We start from the raw sequence: 17,701 nt of genomic DNA on the forward strand, positions 1-17,701 counted from the left end.
GCATTGTTCAAACATTCCTTCAACTTCAGGCCTCATGCAAGCTGGCTTTGAATTCCTTTAGGGATGGGAAACCCACAACTTCTCCAGGCAGCTTGTGCCAGGGGCTCGCTGCCTTCTGAGTTTCCTGAGCAACCAGTGCTCTCCTAATGTCCGTGGCTGAAATTTTTGTTGCATTTTCATCTTGCCAACAGAGGTTTAAAAGAGGACTGCTTCAGGGTCACTATGGCCAAGACAGGCACCAGTTGCCACTTTACCCAAAAGATTGTCTCTCTTTACAAGCAAGAAATCTAGGTGAATATTTTCCTTGTCAGCTCCACTGGTACCTCTACCAAGAAGTTATCATCAAGGTATCTTAAGAATCTCTTGAAGCTGTTTGTATCAGCTGTGTAAACTCCAATGTATGGTTACAGCCAGCCAGTAGGTTCTTATGCTTATTTTTCTGACAGTAAAGATATGCAATATAGATGTGAGTAAAAATGAAAGGAAACTACAAAAATGTACTGAAATTTCTTTCTCTTCTTTTTGATGATTTACCTTTTTGATCAGGATGACAAAGATATAACTATTGTCAAGAACATATTTTCCTTTCTTGCTTCATTAAACAGCATCAAAACAAAGAATCTGAATAGATATTAACTGTTGATCAATATATACTGTCCAAGTTAGGTACAATAAGAGAAATGTTCATCAGTAACTGTTTGCAACACATTTATTGAGTAGATCCCTCTCCTATAAAGACCTGCAAAGGTCTTTGCAGAAAACATTTGTCATTGAGGTGCAGTCTGTGTTTTTCCTTTTACATTGCTTTACGAAAGAAGGAATGTGTTATTCCCATTTTTGTTTGATTTTGGTATTTCTAGAGGTGTTAGTGCATGGATGGCATAAACTGAATGTTGTGGATTATAACTGATGAGAACGTCTCTGTACGTTTTACCCACTTAGGTCTGAGTTACAAGCATTATACACTTCAGGGAAGCTTTCAAAACATTGTGGCATCAGAGTGTAGAATATCTTGCTATTTTACACTTGAATGAAATTCCTGCTTCGTTCTTGGCTTGGTTCTAAGAAATCCTTGCTTTGACAGACAGTTAAAAATGTAATTTTTTTTAAAGGTAGGGTTTACTTTCTTTAGGATCTGTGAAACGTGATGTATGTATGTCAGGCACACCATTGAGTACATAATGCATTTGCTTTTTAATTGTCTTATGGCACTTGTTAATTTGTGTCATCAGCTGCTTTTGTTTCTTACAAGTGTGATGGTTTTTCTTGAATGGCAGTCATATCTGTTGCAGCAAGTTGTTTCTGTTCCAGGACTATTGAGGTGCAGGAGGAACAAATTAATATAAAATCCTGTGAGAGAGATTGGTCTGGGCCACAGAACTCAGATTTGTATTCCAGTTCAATATGCTGGAAGCAGAACTGTCTGAATCTGCAGAACATGAAATGTTTAATGTTCATTTAACAAAATCTTATTTGCTCCCTATGTGTGTGTGAAAAGGGCTTAATAAAAATAAAGCCCTATGCATGTGTATGCCCTGATAGATTTGAGATTCTAACCAGAGGTGGTTAAACAACCTTTTCATAAACATGTTTAACCAAAAAAAATGGAAGGCATCAAATTAAATGAGATTCAAGGCCTTATGCTATCTTTTTTATTGTGTGACTAATGACAACATGCACTGGGCTCTGAGTGTTGCTTTTTAACTTTTTTATTCTTCCATTAATTTATTTCCCTATATATGTTTTGTTTCAGTGATTGTTTTCTAAAGTAGCTAACCAGGAGAAGAGTAATTGCTATCAGCTCTGATTATTGACTGAAAACACATTATCACTTCCAGTCAAAAAAGTAACCTAATGGGGAAGCTTTTGCTTTTAAAGGGCCCAGTACTGACTTTGTGATCAGTAACAGATATTGAGGGGGGCGATAAACATTTCAAGTGGGCAAGAAACATTTCTTCTTCTGTCTATATTTACATCTTTCTATACTTAATGATTTAGATACGTTATTAAATACATGTGCAATATGCCAGTACTGTTCCGTCTTGGCCTGAATAGGTTTGAAGCCCATCTGACTTTAAGGTCTTTCAAAGAAAGGGAGAGGCAGAAGCAAAGAAAAGGTGCAGTGCATTGTAACTCACTGTTAAAACTGTCCTGAAGAATACATTCAGTACACTCCTCTGAAGCTGCGAGAGCTAGTGATCTTCCTGCCTGTATTTTCTTCTTCCTCTGATTAGCAGAAGAATGGCATAGCCTTTGTGGTGAAAGAAAAAAAAAACAACAGATGTTATTAAAAGTTGCACCTCTGAAAATGCAGCTGTGATCTTCCAAAAGAGGCTTCAAATCCTTTATTGAGTCGTCTACAGAACAAAGATCTAAAATTCAAGCGAGAATTTGAAATGAGAGGACTAATTTTCTTCACTGCAGTGGTTACAAGCTGATGTTCTGCCCGGGGTCTGACTGCATAACCGTAAGATGTTTTGAGCTACATAAGCAAAAGATGCCCCAGTATACACAAGATGCTTTAGTTGTTGCTACAAGCTGTTCAGCTTTCTGCGTTAATGCTGTGACGTTGAAGTCTGCTATCACTGAGTGCTAATCAGCATGCAGGTGATCTCTTAACCTAACCTTGCAGTAATCAAGCTGGGAAAGTATTTGTTCCCCAGCCCAACTCACTGTCTGAGTGCAAAACTCTGAAGCTTAATTGGGCGGTTTAAATGCAAGAACGTTTAAAGGTGTCAGTAAGGTCATATATTGTGTTTTTTTTTTCCCTTTGCCTTTTAAAGAGAGAGAAAAGTGTTTACTCTGGGGAAGCGGGTTAATATATCATTAGACATCTAAGTGAACAGACTTAAATGAATTTAAATTAGCACTTCAATGAAAACGAAATCTGAAAAACTGAAGAACTTTGCATTAAAATTAAAAAGATTGCAAAAAATTGTGATGGAAACCCAACACCAAGAAGTATTACATATTACTAATTTATAGTTTTAAAATGAGTCCTTTTTCCAGATCTGAATTCAAACAGGAATTGGAACATTTATTCCAATAAGAACAAAACATAACATGCAGTTAAGAAAACTGTATCACAAAACATATGCTTATAAGTCAGTAATATCACAGACGAATTTATTAAAACCTTTTGAACATGCCTCATGTTTGGAAAATGAGCAGTTTGTTATGTTTTTGTATGGGGCATACATCCCTTGCCCATACTTTTGTGTGTGTGTATTTGTGAGTAACTCTTCCAAGGATGTATTTTGTGGTGGTCATGAAAGCAGTGCTTCTCAAATTGCCGGAGTTTTAGAACTTAATCGTTAGATGTTAAGTTCTGTTCTGTTGAGGAAATTAACTGACCTTATGGGGCTGCATGTCAAAATGCAGTTCAGCTCACGCAGATCTCAGCAGTCTTGGAGCATTAACAGCTTAATTTTAGATCCACTGTTAATCCTTCACTCTTCAATGGAAGAGGATCTTCCTCAACAAAGTGTGACTCCAGTGCAGAACTTGCTGGAAGATCTTGATCCTACAAATTTTATTTTTCATTTTAATTTTTTTTTTTTTTTTAGTCTTGCTTTGCTACTGAATTACATTTGAGTATTTCTGGAATTGAGTATGCAACTCAAAGCCTGAAGCAGCTGTGCTGTAGTTATATTGATGACTAAAACACGTTTCCCTTTTCTTTGACAAAAAAGGCCCCCTTATCCTACATGACAAGACATGACAGGACATGACATGACATTTCAGTAGTTCTCACGTGCGTCTGTCCTAATATGTAACATTGACATTGCAGAAAACAATTTGTAAGGATAACGATTATATTTGATTGGAAAAAAAAAAAAAAAAAAAAAAAAAAAAAAAGTACCTGGCAGCACCGTATGAGGAAATATTACCTGAATATATGCATGGTAAAAGAAAAAAAAATAATGTAAAAACTTCACTGGTCAAATGGTCATTAGAGTGGCTCTGCCTCTGCCTGAATAGGTGATGACATGGCATGAAGGATGTCTCTGTCAAGCTCTGCTGACACCTGCACTGAATTTAGAGTGAAGTAAACTTTTAGTAAATTTAATGCAAACACATGGCACATTGACATAGGATGCTGATTTTGGTTGGGGAAAGAAGTGGAATATTTATGACAGCAGCGTTCATATCTTTGAATTATTATTTTTTTTTACTGTGCAGTGCTGATTTGTTTATTGCAAAGTATAAGTTTATAGGCATATTCAGTGTACTTGGAAACTGGTGGGGTTTCAAAGAACTGTCTGTCAGTGCTACTCAATTTGCAGGGAGTTAGGTGATATTAAATCTAAGCCAACGCCACTGCAGTATGTGGTGGATACGGAATAGTCCAGTTCAGACAATGTGTGAGAAGTATGCAGGGTGTAAAGCACCAGCTTTTAAAAATGGCAGTGAATGCAGGCGTATTTGAGGTTTGAAGTTCTAGTCTGATATTGCAGCATCCAGACAAGATCACAAAAATCAAATTTGATTAAAGTAAATCAGAGTTGTCTCTTTTCTTCACTTTGACCGTACTCTTCTGCCACATTTTATTAATGCTTATGAGAGAACTAAACTTTATCAATCCATTACGAGGGGTTTGGCTTTTCAGGCCAATTCCTGTGACAATTAAAGTGATAAATTGGCAGCTCTGTTATCCAGAGACAATGCTCCAAAATGTTTTGTGTATTTTCTTTCCCCAGCAGTGACATCTGGGTTCTCATCTGGCTTTCTGGCAGAACTCCCCTTGGTTCAACTGCACTGTTGGCTGATCAGCTCACTGTAAAGCTGCTTTGGATACTGGCACATATTCAGTCTGTTCCTAGCAATTCTTGCATCCTTGGATGCCATTTTTCTTTGGCTTCCCTGCAATGGAGGGAAAGTCTGCCAAACTGCAGTGCATCATCTGATGCTAGGAGAGCATTTCAGCTACAACAGTTTGAACAAAGACAATAAGAACTCCTACAGGTGTTTCATTTTGTTGGCTCTAGTATAGGAAACGATGTCAGCTGCCACTAGCAGCATGGCAGCACTGGGCTGAGAGTCAGAAGCTTCCAGTAGATTAAGAGAAGAAAAATTCCAGAGTAAAAGAAACAAAGTCAAAGCCTCTAAAAATTATTAAGTAAACATGGACAGTAATTCTGGGGTAAGATGACCTTTGGAATGGATTGAATGTGAACCTGTTAGCCTATGCTTGTCAGTATTGTCTTAAAAAGACTTCTCAATAAAAGTTTGTTTAGTTTAGCCCAAGGGTGTGTTAAAAAACATCAGAGGTCCTGATGATGTGTTAAACAAAGCAGATTTTGGTTTTAAGGTTTTGTTGTTTTATTATATTTATTATTATAAAAAAAGTCCTATATTAGTGCATTAGCTAATGAGCTTGCTCAAATCAGTTGTCAGCCTTCCATTTCTCTTACAACGTAATGTGCATCTGCTCCACTAGAGTCTTCTCATAATAAAACGAGCTGTCACTGGCACACATTCTGCCAAGAAACAATTCATTTTTATGGATCATGGAAATGTTATGCCTTTGTACTTTTCTCAGGTAAAAAGCAATTTGGTTACGAATAAATCTTAGCAAAAATGTTTTTCATTTTCTTCTGCTAGTAGCTTCCCACACATCTTGTGAAATATCTCCTCCGCTCACCATATGAGAATCTCACAGAATTTACAAGTATACCTTATTGTGTTATTATTTTTTTTTCAGTTACTAGAGACAAAGTGTGGGAATAAGTAATTCACCCATTTACAAAAATTCCCCAAAGTAACTTATATCTTAATACAATAAATTATGTGCTAACAAGATCTTCTAGCTGCTGATGATAATGCAGGAAAATCAAATTTAGTTCGAGTAATATTTGATTTCAGGTGATGCTTTGTCCTCCCTGCAAGTAGTCTTTAGAATAAATCTTGGATATAGAAGATGTATGGTATTCTGTGAGAAATAATATAAGAATGTATTTTCCCCTTTCTCAGTAAGTTCAATTTCAGAATCATTCTAAGTCTTGCAGTGCCAGTCATTTCTGAGCAAGTTTTCTTGTGCCATGTACATGTTTGCCAACAGGAAAGGACAAATCTAAGATGATACCACATCTGCCTTCACACCAGGTTTTAGTGGGAAGTAAGGATGGGGAAAAAAAATGTACTTCTTCCTTTTATAGCAATATTGCAAATGTTTATTATTTTCTGACTATATTACCAAGTGTTGACAGTTAATTGAAGTACTAATTTGAAAAGTTAGCAAGTTCAAATTCCTCTTCAGGATGTTGTTTTATTTTTCTTCATCTAGTGCAGCTGACACTGGCTAATAGATTGATTGTGCCATTAAGATTAGATCTCGGAGAGACTGACTGTGAGGAGGAGTGAGTTCATGCAGACTTTTCATTGCTGGCCATTGCCACTTCCTACAAAGAGTGTGGTTTGTTGCTCCTACCAACTAGGAACACATGGTATTGCTCAGATAATGAAAACAGCCTCTTCTAACAACCAGATTTCTGTAAGAAACTGTGATAAATTTTGCAGATATGATCTCTTCAAGAAATTTTTGGCAAAAAAGAAAAGGACAAGAGAAGAACAATCAGAAACATGAATTAAATGCCTGGGGCAAACAAGGCTGTTTTAACTGAATATGAGCAGAAGATGTTCCACACTAATAAAAGGCACCTTCCTTAAGATGTTCCTTGGAAAATTTAAGAATTAGCGATAAGATAGCTTGCACACAATCAAATAAAAAATGTGGTGCAATATGTACCACCATATAGTGTGTCCAAGACATACAGATGGGTCTGTTTATTCAGACATACTGGAAAATGTCCAGTGCACAAAGAAACTGAATATTACCTGAGTATGTCCAAACCCTTAAATTGTTTGAATTACCAAAGCACTTCCATGTAAGAAAAAAATGGAAATTCCCCTTCTTCTGACACAGGTGCCTGAACTTGTTGATAGATTTCTAAGAGCCTGATGACACGAAGTCAAGTGAATCACAATTCCTTGACTGGAGATGGTATACTTGTGACATTTCAGATTACTTTTATATGTGCAGATAGGTTTCAAAGTACGGGTAGTTTACTAGTTTTGTAAATATGGTTGAGTTTACATTCTTGTTTGGTGGACTAAATTTCATATATAGCTTTTCTTATGTCAGTATTTATACTAGTAGTAACAAAAATTACAGTGTGTATTTCAATGGTGTAAACAGCTTAGTGGTACTAAATGCTTCTGTAGCTAGATTCTCTTGGTTTTGTACAGCCTTATTAATTTGCTACGTCTAGCCTTGCAGATAGACAAATGATGCATTAAGACAGTAACTGAAGATTGAGTGCTTGTTTTTTTAAAAAGGATTGACCTGTGCTTGCAGTGCAAGGTCATACAACACATATCTGAATGGTTTCCTTGGAAAGATAAGCAACAAGCGCTGCTTTTTATACTGTCTGGAGAATGTGTGTTGCCTTATACTCAAGGCTGTGTTTGTGGGTAAGACAGTTAACCTTGCCAAATAGACATAGATGTTTGGACGAACAAGTTGAGAGTGAATAGCAGTACAGCCATGCAGAATGATTTAATGATGAGTGTTCGTTCCTGGCAGACTGGGCTAAATTCTGATCTTTGTAGTGACAAAATACCAAAATCATTCCTGTCAAAATAATGCTGCTGGATTACTGCCTCAGTAGTGATGGAGGTGCCATTCTCTTCAGATTTTTTTCTTGTTGTGTCACCAGGAGAATGTAGAGTACTCACTGTAAGTTCAACTGCACTGAAATCCATGGGCAGGAAAGTAAGGCCTTGGAGAAGAAAAAAAAACTAATGATGAAAGTCTATGTTCAGTTTGGAAGGAACTTCTTTTACGTATCAAGACCCCACAAAAGATTTTTGGGAGTTCCTTGAAGAGATAGAGATGCAGAAAAACAATACCGTCTGTTGTCTGCATGTTGTTTCATTATAATTGTCAAGGCAGGAGGGCATATTAAAAGTAAATATTCTGCTGAGAATGGTGTTCAGATTCCTGTGCTTTCAGACTTGCTTTTTGAACATTATTTCTAAGAACAAAAGTGCTGGGGAAGGTGTTGCCTGTTTTTTGTCCTTGATTTTTTTCCCTTTATTGGCACAAATGCTTGCTAATTTTATTAGTAAGCTTAATGCTAATAATTGATTAATTAATTAATTAATATTAATAATAATATTGACAGCATCAGTGTAATAGAGACATACCTAAGCGATAGTGTAAAATTCAAGTAAAAATCAACAAAAAGCAGCCATCAGACATTTCTGAAGAAGTTAGCAGAGGTAAGCACTGCACTGCTGTCTTAGAGTAGTTGCCAAAAGCATGTCAGTCTAGGGCTTGGCTCCCAGGTAAAATACTGTCATATTACAGCATTACGTTCTGTTGTTGTTGTTGTTTTTCTTTAAGACGCAGCAAAGTAAATTTTATAGCTTGGGATAATCCAGACATTTAGGAGGAAAGGATGGACTTAAGAATTTTTAAAGTTTTATTTATATTTTTGGAATTTAAAATACCAGATTTTTATTTCCTTTTCTGGGTCTGATGAATTCAGTCTCTGATTTGTTGCCTGGGATGTATTCTGGGCATTCATTATACAGCAATAAATCATCGCCAGATTGCTGCTATCACACCTAGCATGAGCTGTTGCGTTATTTAGCTTTTTTTATCTTTGGAGCCCCTCTTCCTCAGTTTTCATGGTGGACAGCTGGTGCAGTTGCACAGCTTGCATGCTGGCATTCTGTTCAGAGGGATTGCTTTCCTTTCTTGAGGCAGTTTTGGCTTAGATTAAACAACCTTCAGAGGCTGATGCTGCACAGACCAGCATCTTGAGTTTTGTGTCAGAGATGCAGTGGTGCTCCAACTCCAGCAGTGAGGACTCTAGAAGCTTCCTATGTCAAGTGAACTGGCTAACCTTTGTGAAAATGTGTACAAGGTTCAGCTCTTCTGAGGCTGAGTGGATCTCTCTGAAGCACTCCACATTTCTTAGAGGTGTATACGTACAGCTATGTCTCTGAAGCTAGCAGTGTCCTTCTTTCCATAACTGTTTTCATCCTTTCTCATCTCCTCTCTTTCTTTGTCTTTGCTTATGTTTGCCAGTGTGTCCTGTGCTTTCGTTTGCTTTGTTCTGTTTAGCTTTTAGTGTTGTCTCATCTTGCATTTTGATATTGATTGTAGTTGGTTTTTTGTGTAAAGAGTTTCTATTTGGTCTGTTTGGTCCATTACCCAAATCTCAGGCCCAGGTTCACAGTATGAGGATGAGGTCAGCGGGGAAACATGGAAAATTCTGCCCTGATCAATATAGACACTTTTGCAAAGTGTTTCCCCAAAAAATGAAATAGGTACACAGAGATACATAGGGATCTCCATCTCTGGATGTGATCAACACTTGGCTAATTCTCTGAGCTTAAACTAGGCCCACCTTTGTGGGAGCTAGACTAACAGAATAAGGCATGTCCTTTCTGGCCTGTGATTATGTGTCTCTGTGATAGAAACCTCTGCTGCTTGGTTATCCAGCTCTAGTAAAGCTGTCTGGAGCTAAAAGGAAGGATCCATCACTTCATTGAAGTATCAAAAGACAGAGTAGTTTCTGAAGGAAAATTGAAGAGGGTAAGTTAAATAGATATGAAAACGTTAGATAAATAGGTATGTAGGTTGCTCTGAAAGTAATGCCTCCTATTTATTTTCAGGGGAACTACAACAGAAGCAAAGAGCACAGTAACACTGTTTGATAGAGCAAGTTCTCAGCTGCAAAATGCTATTTTTCAACCTAGAAACCACTGTTATCTTTGCACTGGTGCCAAAAGACTGCATGCCACGCTCATCAAAATCTGCACCAGCGGTAGAGACCACTGTTGTTCTTCTCACTGCTGAAGCGGCACTATCCCACCACCTCATGCTCACATCCAGTGTTTGGTCTTCATAAATGTTCAGCAAGTGTCAGTGAATGTCAGTGGGTGGCGCTTTTCCCTTTGCTGCATCTGCACATCGGTGTCAGACACCATTCTGTCAGAGTGTCCTTCTGCTTCCGTCTGTCACATGGCAACAAAACTGGAATATTGGTGGGAAGGTTCCACCAGTATCTGCCTCTGATGTCATAGGCCAACATAATAAAATAGGAGGTAGAACTTTCAGAGCATCCCTTGAAGACAGAAAAAATATGAAAAAATAATATGAAAGGAAGAGAAAGATGAATGAAAGAAAGGATGAAAGTCAAAAAATTTGAGAGAGATAGAAAAAGTAGTTCTGAAAAGGTCAATAGTGACCTACTTTGTAACAGAATGAATGGCATGAGTTTAGGGACTTCATATTAAATGATCAGTATTAAGTCTTAAGCAGACATAAAGCACTGCTTGTTTAAATTACGTTATAAAATGAAATTGTCAAACTGATGCCATGGGATGTTTCGGAGACAAAAACTGTAAATATGTTTGCTCTATTTCAGACTTGTGCCTGTGTGTATCCTTGTCGCAAGTGGCATTTTCTATTCCCTCTATCATCTGACTGCCAGCTCCCCTGTGGACTGCTCTGTGAGAGCGTAGTGTTTGCCCTAATGATTACACAGTGGCTGTTTGAAGAGCTTATTGCACTGTCATGCAGTGCATTTCCTCTTATACGACATCACAAATCAATTTATGGTTTAAAGTAACTTCATCTTTCAGTTTATTTTGCATGAATTGTGGTCTGTCACAGTTATCTTCATTTTTGCACATGAAATAAATAGGTAGGATAAATAAACTGGCTTACCCATGATCTAAACCCGATAGAAAGTTTTCAAACTTTCATCCAATGTAGTCATTCTGGTAGATGTAGTATTTTACCTCTTTTCTAAAAAGAACAACAACAGCACATATTGTATCAGAGACTTTCCAAACTATGTATTTAAGAAAGATGAAAAGATGAGAGGCAGCACTGGGGTGTGACATGCAATGAAGTCATAAATAATTGGAAACATTGGGACATACTTGCGTGAGAAATGCTTTCTGCCCTTACAAGAAGAGAAGCAGATGACAGAATAAGCTTATTTTGTTTATCTGTAGTTTCATCTAGCCCTGTAATATTGGACACAGTCCAATGATATTTCTAGTATTTAATACAGTCACTCTTTCTTTGCAGTGCCAGTTTAAATCACTATTTTCTGGTTCATTCTAGTATGATTTGTATAGTTTCATGATTTTTGGAATCATGAACAACTGCCTTAGACTTTCAGTGATACACACCCTTTGCTTCGGATCTATTGACCGCCAGACGTTGGAACACATCCCAAAGTTTCCAGGTGCTTATCACTGTGTGTCCACTGTCAGCATTTAATGCAGCATATTCCATAAATGGTTTGTTGTAAACCTAGAATTCTTAGACAGTTCCCACTCCCACCTGTGTGTATGCACTTCTGTTCTGGTGTTGTGTATTGTTTTTTACTGAGAAGATAGTGGCATCTTTTTTTTTTTTTTTTTTTTTTTTTGCAAATTTATTATAAAACTATATCCTGCAGGTATTGCATAGGTTTTGCTTAAGTCTGTTGCTTGGTTCTGGGAGTGAAGGCAACTGATGTGAAAAGGCTCTTACAGTTCACAACTACATATATATATTTATATGTACATACTTCCTTTTCCCCCTCAGGTTGGACAACACCTGTGTAAAAATTGGAAATTGAAAAGTCGTACTTTCCTGCTGTGTACTTTTTAGCCTTGGGAACTCTGTGATCTAAGTTTTGTCAGATGCACTGTGTTCCCTGTCTGCAATATCTCTAACAAGAATCTATTCCTCCACACAGGATAATACTCTGACTGTGATTATACAAGCTGCTGCTTGCATGCATCAGTAAAATTTCTACTTGAAGAAAAAGTATATGAAGGAGATTGATCTGTTCAGATCTGTCCACAAATGAGAAAGTATATGAAGGAGATTGATCTGTTCAGATCTGTTCAGATCTGTCTTTTTTTCCAGTAGAATTACACTACTTACGTTTTGCAGTTAATTTCACATCTAGTTTAAAAACTGGGAGAAGGGGGAGACTGAGCTATAGCACATGGGGCACCAATGTTAATGGAGTGCTCTTGTTGTCACGTGGAATCTGTAGAGGGAAATCGTTAGGAGGTCATTCCAGACTAGACTGACACCAGTTGAACAGTGCAACTTCTGTTACATATTTGCACACAAAAGAAGAAATGTTAAGAGGATGCTCTGGGAGATTCAAAAGCACTAACATTTGTGGTGTGGGTGGCAGATGACTGCTTGAATATATATATTGCAACTTTTTAAAGGTGACAATTGCCATGGAGAGCTCAGTTGTGCCAGCTATCGCATCAGCATGCCAAGGCACAGTAACCTGCTTTGCAATTCCACACTGGTCGTGACACCAAGATGTATACAATTGAGTAACAGTGCAGTAATACTGCTTTCTGCACTGCTTTGGGGCATGAGCTGCAGATTCCACTGACAAATAATGAAAGAAACAGTAAAATAAAGTATAAAAGGTTAGTACATTTTGGGATTTTTTTTGTGTTGTAGAACTTGAAACAATGATGTGTAAGACAAGGACCTTTAAGCTGCCTAGATTATGTAGCAGGGCTGAAAGTGAGATATTTATTAGATTTTTAAATTTAACTTGCCCTAAGATTTTGAGGACTTTAAAATATGCTAACAGTGGAAAAAGAAGTACTGTTGCTTTGCCTTTTCAGTAAAGGTGGAATCATTGAGCTATTGCAGTATGTTCTATTAAAATTTGTAGAACTTAAGAGTCGTGAACTCTGAGAATTACAGCATAGATAGGGATGATGTTATGTTTTTCCAGTTAGGCAATGAATTTTTTTTAGTAAGGCCAGCTGATGCAGATGTACTGATGAATGCAGTGGTTGCATACATTCATGGGAAGTTCATTGCTTTGGTAGTATCGGTAAATATCTTGGAATGGCAGGAATAGCTCCACCAGTGGCAATTTAATTTAATTGCTTCTAGTTTGAAATGCAGTGATTGATCTTTTTTTTCTTTTTGCACTATAAAGGTACAGATTTTCACAGTATTTGTCATGGATTTCTTTTATCACTTGGTTTGGCAAGTGGTAAAATCAGCCTTCAGTCTTTCTGAATATTTACTTTGTTAAATTGTGTTGATTTTGATTTAAGATGTGTTTAGTCAGTAGGTCATTGATTTCAGTCAATCGATTTCAGTCAATATGTTATTGATTGCACAAAGATTCAAGATGTCTTGTTTAACAAGATATCTCTGTTATATTTCCAGGGATATTGAAAAATAAGGCTGACATCTAGCCCTGCTGATGTCAACAGAAACATTAATTATTGTGGGTTAAATCTTGGATTGAGTGTAGTCAGTAAACCTCCACTGTAAAAAAATGCATAAATTTATTTATTTGCACAGTATTTAATTTTGTAAAAATCATCAATAGTATAAAAGGAAAGAAGAAAAGTAGTACTGAATCTGGGCAAAAAATACAGATTTTTCCCTTGATGGCAACACAGACAGACAACAACTGCATTCATTTATACCTAAGAATGTATAAAGTATTCTTTAATTACTTAGATCATGCATAATGGAACAAATGCAAGTCTCTTTCCTATAACAGTTGTTTGAAGAAACATCCTGGGGAACTTGAGACTTTATTAACTGGAAAAGAAGATAAGTTCTGAAATGAAGATTTAGGCAAATTTGTCCAATATCAATAGCTGAAAAAAACCCAAACGTAATAATATAACATAAACACAGTTTCTATAATGGAAGATTTTTCACAGAGTACCAGTAATAAAAAGAATATGTAGATACATGTATACCCATATACATAGCCTATATGTATACATAAGTGTATACTTATATCCATTTGAACCTCTATTCACATGCTATTATTGATAGAAAAACCATAAATAGTGATATCAAAAAGCATTAGCAATCCTATCAAAAAATTTACTCAATCAGAAGATTGGCTTCTCATAGAAATGAAATCACTTGACTAAAACAAATGCAGAGTGTCCCTTTTTGATGCTACCTTACATAAAGGCTTTTTCAAAGTTCTGTAACGTTTATTCAATGTAATGAGGAAACATATTTTCATACATCTGCCAGTTTTGTCACTTTATTTTTGAGCCTTGTGAAATTGTCTTCTGTCTGCCTTGTGAGCAGGAAAATGAAATGCTTATTTTCGTAAGTCACAGTGTATCTGTAGTCTTGAAAGCATCACGCATGCTAACATATTGCAGACCCTCTGTATTTTTTACTCTTTTAGTACTGTTTGTGATATGGATAGATGTCATATGGAAACCTGGGGTGGGGTGGCTGCAAGTACAGAGCCACACCATTTAGTGACTTTAAAAAATAATCATCTTCTAAGCAGGAAGAGCGTTTGGTTAGATAGCAATTCCTGTTTTTGAAGTTGCTGAAGTGCCCCCATAGGATGCACCCACACAAAGCAGGCCCCAGCCGCAGGAGGAGATGTTCATTCTGACCATTTGAGGAGCCTGTGCCTTTGCCTTGGCCATTCCCATGGCCCATATACATCTGTCAGAAGTCTCACAGAGCCTTGCACGTCATATTGCAGCAGCCACTGTGCTTTTCATCGTATATAAATCTAATTACTATCTTTTCATTGTGTGGCTGTATAACTTTTTCCCTTGAGCGTACTCTAAGGATGTAGAGCTCACCAGAATTAAACAACAGACTCCATCTATGTTATGTTGTTTTTGTTTTTTTTCCAGTGCACACACAAACAATTACAGAAGGGCAGATGTACTCAGGGTCTCACACAGATAACCCTCACCATGTAACAACAGCCCTGTTTTTCTGTTCTTTCACTTCGACAAGTGATGATACAGCTTGGAGACCAAACCACACAGCTGTGGTCATGGTGGTGCTAAAGGCAATCAGGACATTGGAGCAGTGGGTTTTTTTTAATTTATTTTTCAGTCTGCATTTGAAAACATGGTGAGGTTCAACTAAAAGTCAACACCTGACACTTTTACATGCAGTCTTCTCTGTTGCATAGTACGTTCAAAGTGGCTGCATTAACATAGCAGACTTCTAATTTCATAACCTAATAAGGTATCCGATGTATCTGCATCTGAGTACTAACATTGATAAAACTGGCCACAACTGTTTTTGAGTGATAAGCTGCTATCCTGGAAAGTTTTCCATGAAAAGTATAGTGTGTTTTCATGAACAGGTAGCCCATACCGACCAGATCTACAAGGCAGTGGTGAATGCTGTTGTGTAAAAGCAAGTGAAAGTGCACTCTTTTACCTTTCCATTCTACCAGATTGAGTCACGTAGTCACGTCATTCCTCTCAACTGTCAATCTTCCTAACAGTGAAATTTCTAAATGTATTGAAGGAAAGAAAAGAGACAGGGAACAGGGAAGATATACTGCATAAGACGTATTGCTCAAGATCCTGACAGTACAGCAAATACAATTTGAAGCTCACATTCCCTTTCCTCTTGAACAACAGACCTCTATGTAGACAGTATATTTTCTTTATGCCACTGCATTCTGCATTCTGCATCTAATAATAGATCTGGAATATTCTCCACTCTTAATGCTAAGACTTTAATTGACTTACTAAATTAAAGTTATCTGATTGTATGTAAAACAAATATGCAATAATTTTATTTAAAGACAGAACTTTTTTTCTTTTTATCTTGAAATATAAATTAGTTTTTTCAAAACAGAAAAATGTTTTAAATACATTCACCAGAGGTACTGATATTTGTTTTAGCTGTATTCACATAGGCCTTTTAGGCTTAAGTAGTGGGCATGTGATGCTGCATAGACAGCTCAGAGGGATTTACATTTGGAAATATGAGCATTCTCTTTCATTATGGTGCTGTAGGAGTTAGTGATGTCTTTTCTCTTCTGCTTGAAAAGTTCTATTAAGTTAAAATTTGAAAACATACAACTCTATGGACTTGTTCCACTGAGCATAATGTCCTAAGTACATTGTTGTGTCAAAAATATTCTTAAAGTTTTTGTACATGTCTTGAATGTCTTCTTGTTTAAGGTTGAAGATGAAGAATCAGTTGGTTTTTGTAACTTAAAACAGCAATAGAAAGAGAAAAGCATAAGAAGAAAAAGTTCTGAGAAGAAGCACAGCAGAAGTCTACTGGTTGGCGACCCTGCACATGGCAGGGGGGCTGAAATAAAATGATCATTATGGTCCTTTTCAACCCAGGCCATTCTACGATTCTATGATTCTATGAAAAGTAAGAAGATCATCCTATTTTCATTTTTAGGTTAAGCATGACTTAATAAAACACAGATTTTTGCCTTTATTCTTCACCACACAAGACAAATTCTGGGTTCTAGCGTTTTAGACAGGGACTGTGTATGTTTTATTTTGCTTTATTTTCATTGAAGAGAAAGGAGAACACTTATTCCTCCACATGTCCACTGATCTTCAGTGTCTGACAGAGCAGCAGTTATTCAGGTATTGTGGTTTAACCCAACAGGCAGCACAAGTGGTGTTGTCATTTCTGTGTTTTCTTATTGCAGTCATTTATGGAAAACTGGAAATGAGTGACCTGTGGAAAACATCTCAGTCTTTACATATATGGTATTAAATGCTTACTCAGCAATGTTTTTTGGTAGTTCATGGCATTGCTTCTCACTTTCTTTACACTATGTGTAAAGCTGTGGTTGCTTTCAAGGCAAAACAAGAGGCAAGGTAAACACCAGTATCATCTAATGAAGGTGCTGTTGAAACAGTTATGTTCAGTTTCACTATGCTACTTAAATATGAAATAATTCCATATTTAGAATCAACACTGTATTTCACTACAAGTAAATAAAAACTTGACCTTGTTGTCCTTATGTCAATATGGACATTTTCAAACATACTTTTTGAGCTTAATTTCAAACATACTTTCTAGATAATCGTTTCTAAAGCAAAGTGTTTTGCAGCTGCTGAAATCTTTTTTTCTATCTGGGTAGTTAGCCAGCATAGAGCTGAGATGTATATGAACTCTTTAAGTGTGGTCTGACATGTGCCTACTTTGTCATCAGTAGCATGACAGTTCAAGCTGTACTTGCAACAGAAATTCTGAAAACAGAATAGAAATACCTAGGCTTAAAAATATTATTCCTGCGTTTTCCTTGACTATGTTTTGTTAGACTTAACTGATACTAGCGAACGTAGCTCATATGAATAGCATGTTTCATGATGAGAGAATCAGTCAGTTAATACCGTGTTAAAGGTAGATAACACAAGGGACTGTTTTACACTGAATGTTTGTTTGTGCAGATCATAGAATCATAGAATCACAAGGTTGGAAATGACCTATAAGATCATCTAGCCCAACCGTCTCCTCATTACCATTGCTACCACAAACTAAACCAAATCTCACAGCTCCTCATCCAGACACCTCTTGAACACTGCCAGGGACGGCGACTCCACCACCTCCCTGGGCAGCCATTCCAGTGCCTGACCACTGAGAGAAAAAGTTTTCCTCATGTCTAGCCCAAACCTCCTCTGGTACAACTTGCAGCCATTTCCCTGGGTTCTGTTTGTTGCCTGGGAGAAGAGGCCAAACCCCTCCTCACCACAGCCTCCTTCAGGAAGTTGTAGAGTGCAATGCCTCCTCCTCTCCAGACAAAATTGTCAAATTTAATTGATCAAAATTGTGATTCCAGTTAATTGCTGACTGTGTGATGTAGACAGTGAAATTTCATGGGAGTGTGTTTAGATGCCATTCATCAGAATCACT

This window comes from Lagopus leucura, unplaced genomic scaffold (genome assembly GCF_019238085.1).
Source record: "Lagopus leucura isolate 7727_CA_CO unplaced genomic scaffold, USGS_WTPT01 Super-Scaffold_54, whole genome shotgun sequence".
Classification (NCBI taxonomy): Eukaryota; Metazoa; Chordata; class Aves; order Galliformes; family Phasianidae; genus Lagopus; species Lagopus leucura.